The following is a 19,014-nucleotide window of genomic DNA, read 5'->3' as shown; positions in this document are numbered from 1 at the left end:
GCCTCCTTGTTCTTTTGTGGCAGGATCCATAATCAAGCCACTTTGAGACCCACTGGTGTAGCAGGGTGTTTCCTGTGAGACTGTTTGACCAGAATAGAGACACACGGGGACTACAAATGTCACGCCCCCAAATGAGACAGCGGCCCCACTTCTGGTCCGTTTCAACTGTGTACTGCAGCTGCCAATGCAATCCCTATGAGAGGCATCATAAAATACCCTAATTTCACTGGTTCATTACTGAGGCTATAGCAAATTTTTTTTTGTTCTAATAAAGTGTCCCATATGTTTAATTTGTCCTTTTCAATGTCACATACCTGCCATTTCAATATACATCCTACAATGTACTATAATATACTCCATCAGTTTGTGAAAAGTGCTAGCTTTGTAAATCTCAAGTCAAAGTGGTCGCACGGTATATACGTCACGGATGCATCCCTTGAGGTTTTCAATACCCAGATATATTTGTTGTATTTCGTTTTATATGCTATGTATTTGTTGAAAATTATCTAAACAGCATCTTGCAAGACTATTATTAATACTCATCTGGAGAATTCACTAGGTAGTTGAAAATGTCAGGATGTCACTCCTCCATTTAGCTGGGTTATTTTCCCATGACAGCGGTAAAACACACCGTCGGAGCTCCGTGGTAGGTAGAACATATATAGTAATCCTGTGTCAAAATATAGACATGAATAACAAAGTCAGTCGGGATCGGGATGTATATTGAGAATTCCACTCTTCAAAGTTGGCGCTCGTAGCCTCGTAAAGGCAGTGACGTCCCGTAAAAGCGACAGGTTCTGTCTGCCGTCAACCCTCTGCTCCGTTAACATTATGGGTAACTCATTCAAGTGGTAAATTAAATGTGAAATACATCCTCTATTGAGAAAACAACAATATATGTTGACAAAGACACTTCATACATTTGGAAACATATTTTTATTCAAATCAATATAGTCTTCAGTTCATTTCATATTATTTTAAAAGTAGGCTAACTACAGTTGAATTTCATGGACTTCTATGGGCTGGCCTGCAGTATCCGTGCCAACGGACCAGAAGTGGGGACGCTGTCTCATTTGGGGGCGTGAAATTTGTAGTCCCCGTGTGTCTCTATGGAACAGAGCCTTCATTAGTATCATCGGTAACACCTGTGAAGGAAGTAGGGAAGTGGCCCAAGTTCTTTCTAAAATGGCGAGCATGCAGATAGCCCATTAGCCCCCAGACCAGGGAGAACCTTTGCTCCACCTCAAAGGTTATAGAGGGATTCATCCATGAACAAATCATGCAGCTACCTTGACTGTATTTGAAATGGTTGACATCTATTGACCATTTGCAGACCATCTTGCCATCAGAGTTTGGAAGCACTCGGTTTCAGTAAAGCAATGTCCTGCTGCCTCCTGCATTATGTGCAAATTCCAAACAGGTGGTACGCAGGGCAGTTGAGTGATATCTAACGAGCACTTCCAAACTGCAACACTTAGAAAAAGAATCACCTGCGAGGACAGAAAGTAACTCATAACATGTCTACAGTGGATTTTTATGAAAGAGAATAATTCAAGCTCTTCGTACAGCTGCAATGTTGGTGAGTTTGACTTTGTGTAATACAATCAGATAGGACTTTTTCTGTCAGGATGAATGGGCTGTCTATGGGAAGTTGCACCTTTCCATTAACTTATGGTAAGATGGCCGTGGTCTGCATATGGTCCATGGAACCATGTTCTGATCAGGGTTTTTTTGGGACCGACCACAGATTGTTTTTCTCGATACCGATCTTGTGCGTAAGGGGATAATCTGAATATTTCCAAAATGATTATGTCAAAACCCACATCAAAACTGATTGACTTTTATACCACTTAACCCATTCAGGATGGGAACCCCTTTTGGTGTTTTTATACTTTAGCTATTGAAAGATTTGGGGAAAAAAGTGTGTTTTATTTTTCACATAATCACATTTGTGTGTGTGTGTGTGTGTGTGTGTGTGTGTGTGTGTGTGTGTGTGTGTGTGTGTGTGTGTGTGTGTGTGTGTGTGTGTGTGTGTGTGTGTGTGTGTGTGTGTGTGTGTGTGTGTGTGTGTGTGTGTGTGTGTGTGTGTGTGTGCAGACAATCGCTAAATGACAGATGTAGCCACTATGACCACAAATCAACCGAGTGCTGCATATGCGCTCTGGGAGAACAAAGCTACAGCTGAATTCTTTGTTTTGATTAGGTGTTCCATGATGCTGGTTTAAGGAACGGCTAGAACGCTGTTTCAACCAATCAGATTGCTTCCTCAAAACGTTGTATAATTCCCAACATATCCCCAAACCTCTTGTTTTGGAGAGTGCTGGTTTCGGTTCATTCAACCTCCTGTGTGTTGGCTGGTGATAACTCTTTTTAAGTGGTGCAACCACTTCATTAAGGAGCTATGTGTGTCTGTCCCTGGCTGGGTCTGTCCGAGCACGAAAATAGCGTTTGGTTTGTTTTCACAACCAAGTGTCACTGTTGCGCAGCCTAACACACACACACACACACACACACACACACATATTAACTGTATATATGATGATTTCGGATGTGACAGTACAGTACAGTAGAGGTACTGGGGGACTCCCGGGGACTCCCACACTGTAACTCTGTCATTTCTCAACCGTTTCGGGACCCTCCGGGGACTGCCACACAGAGTTGCACCACTTACTTCACACGGTGAACTCACGTACTAACTCACGTTTGGCCACTAGATGTCATTGATGCTTTGTGATGCATTGAGCCTCATTTCCCACTCTGCATAGCTCTAGCAGAGATTAATCAGAAGATAGTTCTTGTATAGAGCCTCGATATCACAAAATCACAGACTTCAGCACCAAAGTTGGTCTGTATGTGTAAGCCAGATTTCGTCAAATTTGAGATCAACTAAACAGCTTTTGAGTCCCACATGATCTTGCTGACTCGTCTTGTGCTGTGTGACCACTTGAGGTCGAGCACTTCCCAGACTAGAATGTCGACCAAATCTCCTGTTGCAGGCGTATAAGCAGAGACTCACATAGTCTCCACACCACCCGCTTCGAATGGGATCAGTGTATTGAAACGGGGAAAATCAGGTGCAACTAGAAGAAGTGCCCTTCTGGGCACAGGTCTCCACCAGGAGGATAGGACTGTGTGAGATGTTTGGCAAAATGTTTAGGAGTAATATAAACATGTTTGCCTTTGATGGAAATTGGATGATTTGAGGCATTTTGTTCCAAAAATGTGTTTTGCAAAAATCAACCTGTTGGTGGCGCTATAACAGGCCAATGTGAAAAGGGTGGGATATATTCCTCAGCCTAGTAAGAAAATGTGTGAAAGATTTCACGTAAATTGCATGCTGCGTTCATGATTTGAGGCTATTGTTCAAAACGGGGCAATCTTGCAAACTGTGAAAGCCAATTATAGCCAATTAGGATGGAATATGAAATATCGGACAGATCCAACTTGAGCACATGACCATAGAGATACTGTGTAACGATTTGTGAGATTTTTGGACAGAATCTGGAGGAGTAATGTAAAAAAATGTGTTTTACAAAAGTCGGCCTCCTGGTGGCGCTATAAAAGGCAGATGCGGAAATTGCAGGTCAAAGGTTTGTCCTTGGCCTCTAGGGAGTGTGCATGCAACGTTTCACGCAGATCGGTGCAGTTTTAGGTAAAAATGTGAAAAGCTGCCTCATGGTGGCGCTATAACAGGCCGTTCTGGAAAATGCGGGGCAGAGGTTCATCGTTGCCATCCAGGGAGTGTGTGTGCAAAGTTTGGCATCGACCGGGTTAACGGTGCCGGAGATTAGCTGTACACAGACGGACGGAAGGAAGGACGGACACACACACAGACGGACGGACGGACACACACACACGGACGGAGTGCAAAACATACTCTCTCCCCATGCCTTCGGCCTGGTGGAGACAATCAGGCCTTTCAATAGACTGAGTAGACGTCTACCCGTCTACTCAGGTGCTCAGTAGGTTGATTCCTTCCTATTGTGTAGGTTGATCTGTGCAGTTTAATGCATCGCATGCAGCTACTGGAGCGGTGCCGTGTCGTTAGTCAGAAGGTTCCTTGTTCCGAAATTACTATCCCTATCTCTAATCCTAACCTAAACATAACCGCAAGCACGGGAGCAGTGCATGTTCGATGTTCGACGCGGTAGACACCACGGCTGCATTGAAAGGAATGATCACCTACTGAGCTCCAGTAGCTGCATGCGATGCATTAAACTGCACAGATCAACCTACACAATAGGAAGGAATCAACCTACTGAGCACCTGAGTAGACGGGTAGACGTCTACTCAGTCTATTGAAAGGCCTGATTGCACCTGATTTTCCCCGTTTCAATACACTGATCCCATTCGAAGCGGGTGCACCAACAGCAGGATCTGACAAATGATATGACAGAATCAGATAACAGAAGAGATGAAGACGATAATGACCACATTATTACTCATCTTCCCCTGACCACGTATTGTACAAAAGAAAACATTAATCACATTGACCTTATTTTCTTTCAGTATGTTAAGATATAATTTGTACATCTGCGGCGTGTGTTTGCATGGGTGTGCGTCTAGTAAGTGTGGCTAATGCTATCTATGTGTACAGTATCTATGTGAACTTGTGTTTGCCTGCATTGTGTGTACATGTCCTGTGAGCTAATAATTGAGTGTAAATGTAAGAGGCGCCATCAGCAGAGGTAAAATACTCAGGCTGAGTATGCTGGCAGAGTTGCAAAGATCCCCTTCACAGCAGCTTGGTCCTTCAATGAATTGAGGGTTGAACTGAGGAATGGCAACCAGTTGGTCGATAGCACTACATAGGCTTGCGGATGCACAGCCAAACATATTAATATTGTCTGGGGTTGATCTCACTGTAGATAACAAAAGAAGAAAAACATTTTCGTATTCACATTAGCACAATCTTTATCAAATGTTACACGTCCATTTGATGATGCATAAGTGTCATTTTCTATTTCAGTTAAATTCCCATTGCATCAACATACCCGGTACACCTAACTTCCTACAAGCCTTCAACATGGTTTTTGGTCTCTCCTTGGATCCAATAATGACCAAGTCAGATTGCAGATTACTGTGTTCTTTAATAAAAACCTGTTGCAGTCATTATGCAACTGCCAGCTGTTTCTGTCTGTACATTATAAAACTATGACCAGAATGAAGTTTGTATACTGTATTACTGGGATGTTATTAAACAGCATGGATCCTATAGGCCTACTGCATTTAGCTTAACTGTAGCCATAGTAATACTATAGGCCTACTCGCCCTGACCTCTTTTCTAAAGGCATGCAGTTGGGACTTGGACAAGTTGGGACTCACCACTCCCGTTGACACACCGGTCCTCAATTCCCACACATTGTACTGTTTTATTGCAGAATTCATCCGTCAGGCTGTCACAGGTGAAGCACGTTAGATCATTGCTTTCCGTTTGAGTATAGGAACTGAAATGGAACAGGGGATTATTACATGCATCTTAGACTGAAATTTAGTAAAACTCTGTGGCTGATCTTTAGCCTGTTTTTGTTTACGCTGCTTAGTAATGATTTAATACAATCATCCAAGATTATTTGTGGTCTGTCATTTAATAAAGATGGGTCCAAACTGAACGATGTTGCACGATTTAAATTCAGTCCCAAATGAAGTTAATTATTAAATAAAGAGAGTGTAATCTACCCTTAGACAGAAATTAAAACATTGATATAAGAAGATATAAATATAGGCAAATGTCAGAAACAATTTATGAACTAATTTATTTGTAACTAATTTACATACCGGACAAAGTCTCAGAGTTACAGCCATCTGTATCACAACAGAGAGTGGATGCAGCTCCTCTCCCAAATCCCAGGCTTGCCGAAAATGCCTCGGAGCCAAGGCTGGCACAGGTGGCAGCTGGTACGCACAACTTGGCCACAGCAGTCTGTCCAATGTCCGCCGTCAGTGACACTTTTGATATAAACGATAAAGCCACAATTTAATGATGTTGAAGGAAAAATATTAAAAACATATTGTGAAATAAATTAACTGGAAAAATAAATGTTGAATATTACAAGTAGCTGATAGACAACGCGTCATGTCAGCAGGACAGTTCATCGAAGTTGTGTTTGTGCACTGGGGGTCTATGAGATTAGTACATGTCACACACTCCAGGGCATCCGCTGTATTGAGGAAAGTATTTATGAAGTTATAATACTATACATTCACTCACTCATGTATTACAACATTTCATAATTTTGCACAGCACAATATTTTATTAATATTGTCAAATGTCGTATATTAATGTCACGTAAAGTTACGAAATTGCACTGGAAAACAAACAAAAAAAGTCACTCTGAGAGTGAGTCGAGTTATACCTGCATAGAAGAGGCTCCAGGTGAGACACAGAGTCCACATCATCAGCTTCATGGTGAAGACGAGGTGGGCAGACACAGTGATGGTGGACCGTGGCACTGCCACCTCCTTATATAAGCTGATGTGAACGCGGATAATCAAACCCAACCCAAATCGACAACGAGATGAGAATGAAAGAGTCGTTGCTGCATCCTCATTTTTTGTCGGAGTAGATCATCATTTACCAGAAGGACAGGTTGAATGTGGTGTATACTTCCTTGGCTCCCGCTTCGAATGGGATGCGCGAATTCGGATTTTTAAGCGGCGTTTCTCCATCGGTTTTCCGAAAAACGCCTCCAGTGTGCACTGTGCAACAATGTTTGTGCCCCTGGTCTCTCCCTCCTTCAGAAGAAAGAGCTGGGCTGTTATGCTCTTTTTGTACAGTCTGTTGTGTGAATGTACAGTAGGCTATATGAGATATGATGTTTTATACTCTAATGTGTTATGGGGCACCTCAGGGCCCAGTCCAAGAGCAGAGGACAAGCACATTTTGATGAATTGAGTACGAGAAGGGCCCCAATGGAAACAAGCTATAGGCTTTCTTGTTGTTGTTTTTTTGCAAACTGCTAATAAAGTATTCAATCAATCAATCATTCAAAACCAGTTGAAGAGCATGTAAATGATGATGACATTGACCGATTCGGCAGTGATGAGGAAGATCCAGAGGCAGAAAAGCTTCAAACAGCAGAGGTTGAAACGGTATGCGGAAACGCAAAACCCCCAAAAAAGGGGACTAAATACCTTCCCTTTTAGATGCCCTGTATGCTTTTTAACCTTTTAGCTGTGCACAGGTGACGGTGGTGACCACAGAATGCATTAATTGTTTTATTCTTATCTTGTCCTTTTAAATATTTCTGCTTTGTAGCACTTTGAGATTTGTTTCAAATGTAAACCCCCACCATTGGTTCACGATCTGTCCGTCAGCCCCGGTCTCTCCTTCCCCCCCCCCCCCCCCCACACGTTGGTTTTTTTCTTAGACGGTGTGGTGGGTTCTTTTGCCATTCTCCTCATTTTCCTCGCATAGCCTCGTTTGAAGTTCCACTGGTAATGATTTCCTCAGTGTTATTTTGAGGGGTGCACACCGCTCAGAGCCCTGACGTCACATCATTTGAAGCGACGCCTACGCGGAAGGGTTGACTCCCACGTTTAGGCCAGTGCAGCTCATGCGTAAATCCAGGCTTTCATTTTTCGCGCAGACGAAATGAAAGCCTGGGTATCGAGGCTACATGTGAGCTGGGCCGATGCCATTGTGGTCTGAAGAGAGAACAATGATGTGCAGTCTTTCTCCACAAAAAATATTTGTTTCCGTGTGTGGCCTAACTCTCATTCCAACTGTCAGAGTTCACCCCACCTTCACAAAGAATGAGGACACTTGGATCTATTAAACACAAATCATTACTCATTCTCTAGCATAAAGCTGCCATAATTGAAATTAAATGGCAAATATGAAAAGTCAATTGAAATAATAGAAATGCTTTTTAATCTTCAGGTCAAACGCACAGGACAAAGTTCACCGTCCTTTATTAGTACCGCCCAGTGCCCAGGACGAAGATTGATCAAAAGGACGGAGGTTATTGATATCAAAACCGATCGCATCACTCCACAGACTGGGAGCGCCTGTTGCGCAACATTCGATGTTGCGCAACAGTGGGACGTCATCGAACATGTTCCTCCCCTGTTTAGCCGACGAGATGGAAAATCTTAAAACGTTAACTCTTGATCATTCCGTCCAATTCTAAGCAAAGATCATGTGTTAGACGGCCCACCGCAGTCCAGTAGCTAGTCGCGGTAGAATTAATCATACCTTTTGTTGTCGATCGCCTCTAGAGTGTTTTGGCTACAGTTAGCTGCTTCAGCCACATCCGGGATAACATCCGGTCCGTCGGTAAAAGTGCTCCGCTGCTATAAATCGCTGGGCGCTATGATTTAAAGGATTAAATAACCCCGGATGTTCGGGGTGTTAACACATTTCTTGAGACAAACATAAATCTAAAATGCAATAGAATTTACATTTAAACTACAGATGTGCTCATTCTATTCTATTTTTAAAAAATGCCCCGCTAAGCAGTGGACAATATTAAAATGAAAATGCAATTTTGAAAATTCAAATGAAATTAGAGAAATGCTTTTTAACCTTCAGATAATGAATGCATTTGAGACAAAAGTGAATATGTTAATGCTGCAATAGCATTAGGCCTACATTTCATCTCCAGGTGTGTTCATTCTATGACCAAATGAAAACGTAAAAGCAAATGATTTCACCTTAAACACACCAAAAGAGGTAAATTAAGCCTACTGTACATATATGGAATATACAATATACATTGACAACTGCGAGGATGAGGATGAATGATTGATGGTTTGTTTCAAATGTAAAAACTGTATACCATGTAGAATTAATAAAGTCTCTATATATTCTATATCAATAATAATACTAACAACAGTAAAACTCCTACTCGTACTCCTCTGCCGTCGGGGAAGAAACCACCTAATTCAGGAAATTAAGAAAACCTTATATTTTGAAAACAAAGCAATACTGCCTCATTGGTGTTGTGACTTTATATATTGTCAATTACTTGCATGAGAGGGAGAGAGGTGGTGGAGTTAGTTGCTTTAGCAGACAGTTGAGGTTTTGTCCAAAGCGTTTTTTACTACTTTCCATTGGTTCAACACACAGACGTAAATGATGTTCAATAGCACTGATTTAAAAAATGGAGTTGGGAGGTTTCCTTCCGACAGCAACGATATGCAAAGTCTCTGTACTGTACAACTGTGCGAACGTACTACAGACGTGACCAATCAACCATCTACAAATCCACAAATTTCCATATTTGGAATACTTGGATGTCATCAATATGAGATGGCATCTTTATGGGTCGCGAGTCAACCTGGTATGTTGGTCATCTCTATAGGCCGGGGAATAACAGCAGTGGTGTGCATGGGGTTTCAACTGGTGGTCCGTGGACCACTGGTGGTCCGTGAAGGCATTGCATGTGGTCCCTGACCATGCATATAGTACGTATAGGAAAGTATTAGGTGTATGAGGACGCATCAATGTTGTCAGTTACTGGGATGTCGGACGTCAAGAACTTCCACAGAAGTCCCTGGTCCGTAATCGGTTGAAAACCCCTGGTGCAAAGTAACTAGTATTACTTAAGTAACAATTTTGAGGTATTTGTATACTTTATTGAGTATTTCCAATTTCCAAAGCATTTACTTACGTACTCCACTACATCTCAGAGGCAAATATTGTACTTTTACTCTACTCGTTTAATTTTAAAACGTACTTGTTACCTTGATTATTATTACAAAACATACATTAAACACTTCAGCCCTATATGCATTTTGGCTATTTTCTAAATATTTGTATACATTTGAAAACTTGAAATGGTATACTGCATAGTGAGTAGGTAAATGGTATACTGCATAGTGAGTAGGCCTACTTTTACTTTTGGTACTTTAAGTACCTTTTGATGCCCATACTTTTGTACTTTTACATATTGAATTGAATTGAATATTGAAGTCGTATTGAATTGAATATTGAAGTCATGGCGGAGAGGTGAGCTAAGGGTTGAATCATGCTCTCTTTGTGGTAGAGCAGAAAGGATGCTGGCCTCCCTTCATTGGAACCAGCAACCTGCAAAGATATTATCTATGCACGTTGCACACAGCCACACACTATCATAAACAACACCTCTTTTAAGGTGATAGAAATGGGGTTTGTACACCCAACCTGATAACGATAGATTACTGTCTAGAGAAATCATAGGTGTAAGACACACCGGACGGACGGCATGAAGGTTTAAGGTCAACATTGTGCATATCTCAAGATTTGTACAGTACAGTACACCTGCTGTTAGTCACGTAAGCATGAGGTTAGCATCTATGCATGGATATGAAAATCATATCGGGGTCCCTGGCATGTATTTTCAAATGGGGGTCCGCGGGGCTAATTAGTGTCAATTTGGGGGGTCCTTGACATGGAAAGGTTTGGGAACCACTGCTATAGTGTACATGTACCAACTTTGGATTTAATATTTATCTTTATCTCGATCTATCTATATATCTAGATATATCTATCTATCTTGCCAGACTAATAGACCCGTGCCTTTGTCCACCTTCTTGTACCAAACCACTCCGTTGGCACACATCTCTCCATGCACAACACCTACTGCATGCCTGTCCACTGTGTCCAGACAACGCGCACTATGTTGCATCCACGCAACTGTCATACTTACTGTACAGTTTGCATTTGCATGAAATACCATGCTATTGCGCAACATTGCATAGTCTATATTTATCTAAGACGACAAGGAAGTATACACCACATTCAACCTGTCTTTCTGGTAAATGATGATCTACTCCGACAAAAAATGAGGATGCAGCAACGACACTTTCATTCTCATCTCATTGTCGATTTGGGTTGGGTTTGATTATACGCGTTCACATCAGCTTATATAAGGAGGTGGCAGTGCCACGGTCCACCATCACTGTGTCTGCCCACCTCGTCTTCACCATGAAGCTGATGATGTGGACTCTGTGTCTCACCTGGAGCCTCTTCTATGCAGGTATAACTCAACTCACTCTCAGAGTGACTTTTTTTGTTTGTTTTCCAGTGCAATTTCGTAACTTTACGTGACATTAATATACGACATTTGACAATATTAATAAAATATTGTGCTGTGCAAAATTATGAAATGTTGTAATACATGAGTGAGTGAATGTATAGTATTATAACTTCATAAATACTTTCCTCAATACAGCGGATGCCCTTGAGTGTGTGACATGCACTAATCTCATAGACCCCCAGTGCACAAACACAACTTCGATGAACTGTCCTGCTGACATGACGCGTTGTCTATCAGCTACTTGTAATATTCAACATTTATTTTTCCAGTTAATTTATTTCACAATATGTTTTTAATATTTTTCCTTCAACATCATTAAATTGTGGCTTTATCGTTTATATCAAAAGTGTCACTGACGGCGGACATTGGACAGACTGCTGTGGCCAAGTTGTGCGTACCAGCTGCCACCTGTGCCAGCCTTGGCTCCGAGGCATTTTCGGCAAGCCTGGGATTTGGGAGAGGAGCTGCATCCACTCTCTGTTGTGAAACAGATGGCTGTAACTCTGAGACTTTGTCCGGTATGTAAATTAGTTACAAATAAATTGGTTCATAAATTGTTTCTGACATTTGCCTATATTTATATCTTCTTATATCAATGTTTTAATTTCTGTCTAAGGGTAGATTACACTCTCTTTATTTAATAATTAACTTCATTTGGGACTGAATTTAAATCGTGCAACATCGTTCAGTTTGGACCCATCTTTATTAAATGACAGACCACAAATAATCTTGGATGATTGTATTCAATCACTCTCTTTATTTAATAATTAACTTCATTTGGGACTGAATTTAAATCGTGCAACATCGTTCAGTTTGGACCCATCTTTATTAAATGACAGACCACAAATAATCTTGGATGATTGTATTCAATCATTACTAAGCAGCGGTTTTAAAGTTTGTTAAAGGAGAATTCCATACTAAAAGGCTTTCTTACCTTTCTTTGTAGTCGTTACGTCCCCACCAAAGAGGTCCAGGTGTTATTTTGTGCAAAAGCTCCTTATTGGCTATTTCCCCTACCATACGCCCTAAATGAATTGCATTGAATTGAATGGGAATTGAATGGGGCTATGGGGTGTTGTGCTAATTCGCTTATTTCCATCGCTCAAAAATATTATTTTTTTGTATATATCCTCTATTCATAATGTAAATAATATCCCAAGTGGCACACTTTACTACTTATTTCGATGGAAATAAGTGAATTACACTAAGTAGGGGAAATAGCCAATAAGGAGTTTTTGCACAAAAAAACACCTGGACCTCTTTGGTGGGGACGTAACGACTACAAAGAAAGGTAAGAAAGCCTTCTAGCATGGAATTCTCCTTTAAAGTCCTTTACTGGTGGGGGCGGGGGGCCTCTTTGTGGTAGAGCAGAAAGGATGCTGGCCTCCCTTCATTGGAACCAGCAACCTTATCTATGCACGTTGCACACACTATCATAAACAACACCTCTTTTAAGGTGTTAGAAATGGGGTTTGTCAGTCTAAGATGCATGTAATAATCCCCTGTTCCATTTCAGTTCCTACTCAAATGGAAAGCAATGATCTAACGTGCTTCACCTGTGACAGCCTGACGGATGAATTCTGCAATAAAACAGTACAATGTGTGGGAATTGAGGACCGGTGTGTCAACGGGAGTGGTGAGTCCCAACTTGTCCAAGTCCCAACTTGTCCAAGTCCCAACTGCATGCCTTTAGAAAAGAGGTCAGGGCGAGTAGGCCTATATAGTATTACTATGGCTACAGTTAAGCTAAATGCAGTATAGGATCTATGCTGTTTAATAATATCCCAGTAATACAGTATACAAACTTAATTCTGGTCATAGTTGTATAATGTACAGACAGAAACAGCTGGCAGTTGCATAATGACTGCAACAGGTTTTTATTAAAGAACACGGTAATCTGCAATCTGACTTGGTCATTATTGGATCCAAGGAGAGACCAAAAACCATGTTGAAGGCTTGTAGGAAGTTAGGTGTACCGGGTATGTTGATGCAATGGGAATTTAACTGAAATAGAAAATGACACTTATGCATCATCAAATGGACGTGTAACGTTTGATAAAGATTGTGCTAATGTGAATACGAAAATGTTTTTCTTCTTTTGTTATCTACAGTGAGATCAACCCCAGACAATATTAATATGTTTGGCTGTGCATCCGCAAGCCTATGTAGTGCTATCGACCAACTGGTTGCCATTCCTCAGTTCAACCCTCAATTCATTGAAGGACCAAGCTGCTGTGAAGGGGATCTTTGCAACTCTGCCAGACCTACTGTACCAGAAGTGGACCCTTCTGCTTCCTCTCTCACCACTCTTACTGTACCAGAAGTGGACCCTTCTGCTTCCTCTCATGCCAGCATACTCAGCCTGAGTATTTTACCTCTGCTGATGGCGCCTCTTACATTTACACTCAATTATTAGCTCACAGGACGTGTACACACAATGCAGGCAAACACAAGTTCACATAGATACTGTACACAGCCACACTTACTAGACGCACACCCATGCAAACACACGTGCCGCAGATGTACAAATTATATCTTAACATACTGAAAGAAAATAAGGTCAATGTGATTAATGTTTTCTTTTGTACAATACGTGGTCAGGGGAAGATGAGTAATAATGTGGTCATTATCGTCTTCATCTCTTCTGTTATCTGATTCTGTCATATAATTTGTCAGATCCTGCTGTTCTTGTTTGGCATATTAGTCTAGTTTGTGATAATCGGTGGGGCAGTTCTTGTTTTCTTATATTTTTGAGTAAGGTTAGAAATAAGTTATAGTTAACAGATCAGTTATGCTGCATTCATGGAATCAGGCTAGCGGCAGACGGCATGTAATTTTAGTGGACGGGAGCAGGACTGTAAACGGAACAGGACGGCACGGCAGCCAGAACCGGCGACGGTAACGACAGACGGCATCAATGTTAAAATATTTCATCTTTTTACCGTTCCATACGCCGTCCAGCAGGTTTTGCCATTTGCCGCCTATAGCCTACCGCTTGCCTGATTCCATGTGAATGCAGCATAAGGCATACTTTTACTGAGGTTAAGTTTAGGAATGAGCTGCGAGGTTTAGGTTTTGGCACGGTTTTACTGAGGTTAAGTTTAGGAATGAGGTTTAGGTTTTGGCACGGTTTTACTGAGGTTAAGGTTAGGAATAAGGCGACAGGTTTAACCGTTTAGGCATAGTTTACTGAGGTTACGTTTAGGAATACCAGGTAGAGACCGTTCTGCAGGATTTACGCCTGCGACTGTGTTTTGAGGTGAGCGTTCTGGTATTCCTACAGTATATCAATGATGGAAATGCCTTTTCTTCTCATAAGCTCTGTAACATGGATCCAGTATGTAACTGTAATGTATTGATGTGTAAGACATAGCCCTATTTGTATTATGCCATGCGAATCATTTAATCATTGGTATTATACGTATATGTTTCTGTCTAAGATTCTGTTAATAAATACCGTCAAATGTGTGTATTTCATCTCAGCTGCCTCCCTTCATAAGAGACATATAGACATGTCAAGGTTATGTGGAACTCACTGTAGAGACTGTATAAAAGACTCTCTATTCAGTTTCCATTGTATTTTTTTTCCCATTGACTTTCAGTTTAGCTTAAAGGGTAAGACCACTTTTTTTTTTAGGTTTGAGTTGTGTAGTTACCTTGCCATGATGTAACTCCACATGTGGACAAGAAATTAAAAAAAATGTTCCAGTGATCAGAATTGATAATTCAAAATATGCTCCTCATTGATTTACATTGTATGCTAAAACGGCTCTCAAAGTCACTCTTTTAGTACGTACACAAACAAAGTTGATTCAGACAATATGGAGCTTCACCAAAATTCATGTGGTTTTATTTTTTCATAAAAATGTTAACTTCCTGCAATTTCCAACGCAGCCCTAGTGCAGTATCACTTGTTGCCTATTTTCGGTTGACGTTAGTTTGACTTTTCATGTGTGTTGGTTGCAATCTTGTACATTCTGTAGTGTATTTACTGTACTTTAACATGTAATTATGAAGATAATCTATCACTCAGCTGGGGTCCTCATCTTCAAGACTGACATTTAATCATACTCCATTTATTCATTTGTATTGTACATTAAATCATTTAGCTATGGACCAAGTTTACTTGATACAATAAGCCATAGCCAACTTAGAGGGATATCACTTTCACTATAACTAAACACGGGTATATTTTACCCAATGTAAAATATTCCATAAAAATAATTTCTCATCAAAATATATTGAAGTACAGCAATACTTGGCGACTTGAGGTACTCTTTAATATTTCATCATGACCTTTCACAAAAAAATAAAATAAATATCACACACTATCACACACTATCACACTATCACTAAACAAATTCACCCGAACACCTGCCTGTAGAAAAAAACAGGTATGTGGGCAGGAAAACAAACCTACCTTATATGATGTCACTGAGCATCATGAAGGAACTGAAAGACCCACCCACTTCAGACATCAGCAACATTATGAAAATTACACAAAATATAATCATCCGGGTGAAAAATCACCCGTGTTTAGTGTTCTGGGGACTGGGGTTTATCATATACTCAGGCTTACAGTATGCAAACACCTAAGACAGTTTTTAAGTTGCTCGATTCAGTAAATATAGATATTTGATATTTATTTTAGCTGTCCCACCGACCACCCCCTTCCTACATAAACCCAAGATGTCCTGGTGCCGATCACATGATTTTCAAAAGATCGGAATTGGGGGGAAAGATCGGATTATTCTTTTGTTTAGTAGAGCCATAGAGTTAGGTCTTGTATAGGAATTATACATATAGAGGCGTATCATTCTATATAAACGGATGTATATTCTATTAACCCTTTGACCTATGTATGCTTCAATCTGTTCTCTGTCTGAGTGTATTCATGTGGTCCCAGTACTGTGTCCTTTGCATGACATGTGTCCTGTGTGTGACATGTTGTTTTCCATCTGAACCAGACACCAGTACAGTGTTGCAATACACCTCAGTTATTCTGATTACTCCCACCTCAGATATTCTGATTACTCCCACCTCAGATATTCCCTCAAGATCAGAACTGGTTGGGTGGGGAATATGGTATGATGCTTTGTTCAGTACGATAACTTGTTGTCATGTCAAGTCGACCTTTTTGGCAGTACCCAAATGTTCTGGAAAGTTCTGAGAAAAGACTAATGTATTTTGGTAGAAACTAGGCTACGGAACATTCGTGTGCCAGCCCGGTATTGGTGATATTGTGAAACCATCAGTGTTGTGAAATCATCCTCTATATAATCTGAGGGCAGCCAAAGTGAAGTCAGCTAATAGCCGACTAAACGAAGGACCACATCTCTCTTTTGGTTCATCTTGCTTTGTATGGCAATATCATTCTTACTCTTTGTACTTGACTGAATCATTTGGACTTAGTCAACTTGTATCATCTACCTTATCTTTTGACTTACTCTCATTTTTGTATTATCTTCAAATAAACCTTTTTGATTAGACCTAATTGTTATCTACTGGAAATTGACATTCCTCAATAGTCTGAACTAATTAGTCAGACTAAGAAACAAAGACTAGTAGTCTAGTGGTCACACTCAGAGGTGTGAAACAAGATACTGTAATGGGAAGTATGAAGATGAGAATACTAACTGTCTTGAGTCATCACAGATCACCTGTTGGTTGTCTGTCAGATGACCTATTCTTACATAGACCCTTGTTTTGACCATGTCCACTGACCACACCTCCAATGTATTTTTGCTCTTCCGTTGTGTGTAAGAGAGACGCATGTAAACAGCTCGGGAGGCATTCGTGCATCCTCCCTGGGCTGGTCCGGACCACTCCTTATAATAAAAGTGACATTGTTTCAGTCCACTCTCTACCTTGGTTATTTCTTAAAGACTCTGATGTGAGTTCTAACTACGGTAATCCACTACAATATCCATGAATGAAAACAAAGGAAATGCAACCCCAGCTAATATGATGGGATAGGTGTCTGTAGTATACTGTTTCTGAATGAGAGAGATTCTAAGTAATTTAACTTGACTTCAGTGACTTGAGTTTCAAAACTATTCACTCAATCATTATTTTCCTATGATTCCCTGCTTTCATAGGACATGGGGGAAAAAAACACAAATAGTCACATATTTTTGCCATTGAATAACTGAAAGACAACAGACTAGAGTGACATACATTTCTCACATCGACAACAATGAAATGCAGTAGGCCTATACATGTACTGTGTCTGAATGGGAAAAATCGGTATCGGCATGTCTCAAAATCAAATGATCGGAATAGGATCTGTAGCAAAAGAACGTGATCAGGACATCCCTAATTACCAGCGCAACATTGCAAGAGTGACAACATCGCTAGGGAGCTAACGACGCGTGGCGCTAGAATTGAGACCGGCTTTCTAGTTTCTACAATAAAAATGTAGGCTGTAGGCCTACAGTAAGTTATTGTTCAGTCTTTTTACAATGTTTAACTGTATTTTGCAATGCATTATGGGAAAATAATCATTGCAGAAACGTCATGAACTGTGGAATCAGTACCTCCAGTTTGTGCTGCTACCCAGCCTGTGTTCCGGTCAGCTATCCCCAGCCCGACTAGCCTTCAGTTGGTTAGTGACCAGCCTGGAACCAACCTGTTCAGATCCTTGTTCTCCCTCAACCTGTCTGTCGTAGGGCCACCAGGAGGAGGCGTGGTCGCTCCCACCGGCATGGAAACAACTTGAAGTTTACAGATAAATGCAAGAAGGTGATGCAGAAGAACGCACAGTCTTGTGCACCCAGGGAGAGAGCAGATAGTCTCCTCATTATCAAGCTGTCTGGTGCTGGGACTCTGGTGCAACGCACAGGTCCTGCGCAGGGCCTGGTGAGACTTAGGAGGGGCCCGGACAGGAGTCAACCCACAGAGCCTAGCCTAGTCCTTCCATGCGCTAGAAGCGTACCTCCCAGCCCTGGCAGAGTAGTTCTGGAGTAGTTCCAAAGGATTGTGTGGCCTTGGCCTTTCCCTAATGGGACTGATCGAGGGTTGCTACTGGGACGTAAGTCGGGACTTGATCACCCCGGCTGGGTCGCCTGAGTGAGGGGTATGATGGTCGAGAGACCCGAAACCCTGATGACCTTGGGATACATCACTGAGGATACGTCCCAGGTGCATCCATGTTTTGTGTTACTATATGATTGCATTAAACAACATTAAACTCACTTTGCCACTCACTTTATGCATGCGCATAGCGCCGCATACCCTCTATATTGGGACATGACACAGGATAAACTATTACTGAATTAGGGTAAATCATAAGGAAAATATTTACAAATGTCAAACTGAAAAATAATAAGGGTATTAACAACAAATAAACATAAGGAAGAAAAAGAACATCCTCCCTAGCACCTGTTCTCCTAGCACCTAGCACCTCCTAGCATTCTGTTGTGGTCATAGCCTCAAATCTGTATGGGAGAGCCTTTGAGAGTATATATGCCCCCTGGGGCACATGGGGATCTGCCATGAATACTAAAACAGCCCTTGGGTTCATTTACACTTGGCAAGAGCCTGGAGGAGCAATATTTATCAAACCTGAGTGAATTGTTGATTGTTTCATCTTGCAGAAATGAAGAACAAATTAAAATCTTTCAGCTCACATTTACCCTACACTGATGGACTTTTTAAATGGTTATTAAAAAAGACATTACTTGCACAGTTATGTACACGTATATGTTATGTAGACCCTTAGGTGATTCACTGGAGAGGATGGATTAGAAAAATAAGTCATTTGAATACCAGTTTCTACTAATAGTGTCAAGTGAAAGTTTGCCTCAAATCATAATCATGTGTCCACAGTAAAAGTCTTAGTTTGTATTGAGTTGTGCTTTCATGTGAAATGTACCCATTCTGCAAACTGTTCATAAATACTTCAATCAATCAATCAATCAATCAAACCCTGTTGGTAATTAACACCTATGATGAGTAAGGAGGCCCAATTTCTATACAATATATTATATGGCTG

The 19,014-nt window shown here is 41.0% G+C and overlaps 1 long non-coding RNA gene across 1 annotated transcript; it reads left to right on the top strand.

Annotated features, from left to right (window-relative positions):
• The first annotated feature begins 11,377 nt into the window (after positions 1–11,377).
• LOC306912579 lies at positions 11,378–14,405 on the top strand. Its single transcript, XR_013788400.1, has 4 exons — positions 11,378–11,539; positions 12,538–12,657; positions 13,133–14,062; positions 14,116–14,405. It is a non-coding gene; the product is annotated as an uncharacterized lncRNA (long non-coding RNA).
• Positions 14,406–19,014: the final 4,609 nt, after the last annotated feature.

The sequence above is a fragment of the Electrona antarctica genome (genome assembly GCF_951216825.1).
Source record: "Electrona antarctica genome assembly, chromosome: 19".
Taxonomy (NCBI): domain Eukaryota; kingdom Metazoa; phylum Chordata; class Actinopteri; order Myctophiformes; family Myctophidae; genus Electrona; species Electrona antarctica.
This window is presented reverse-complemented; position numbering and strand designations above follow the sequence as displayed.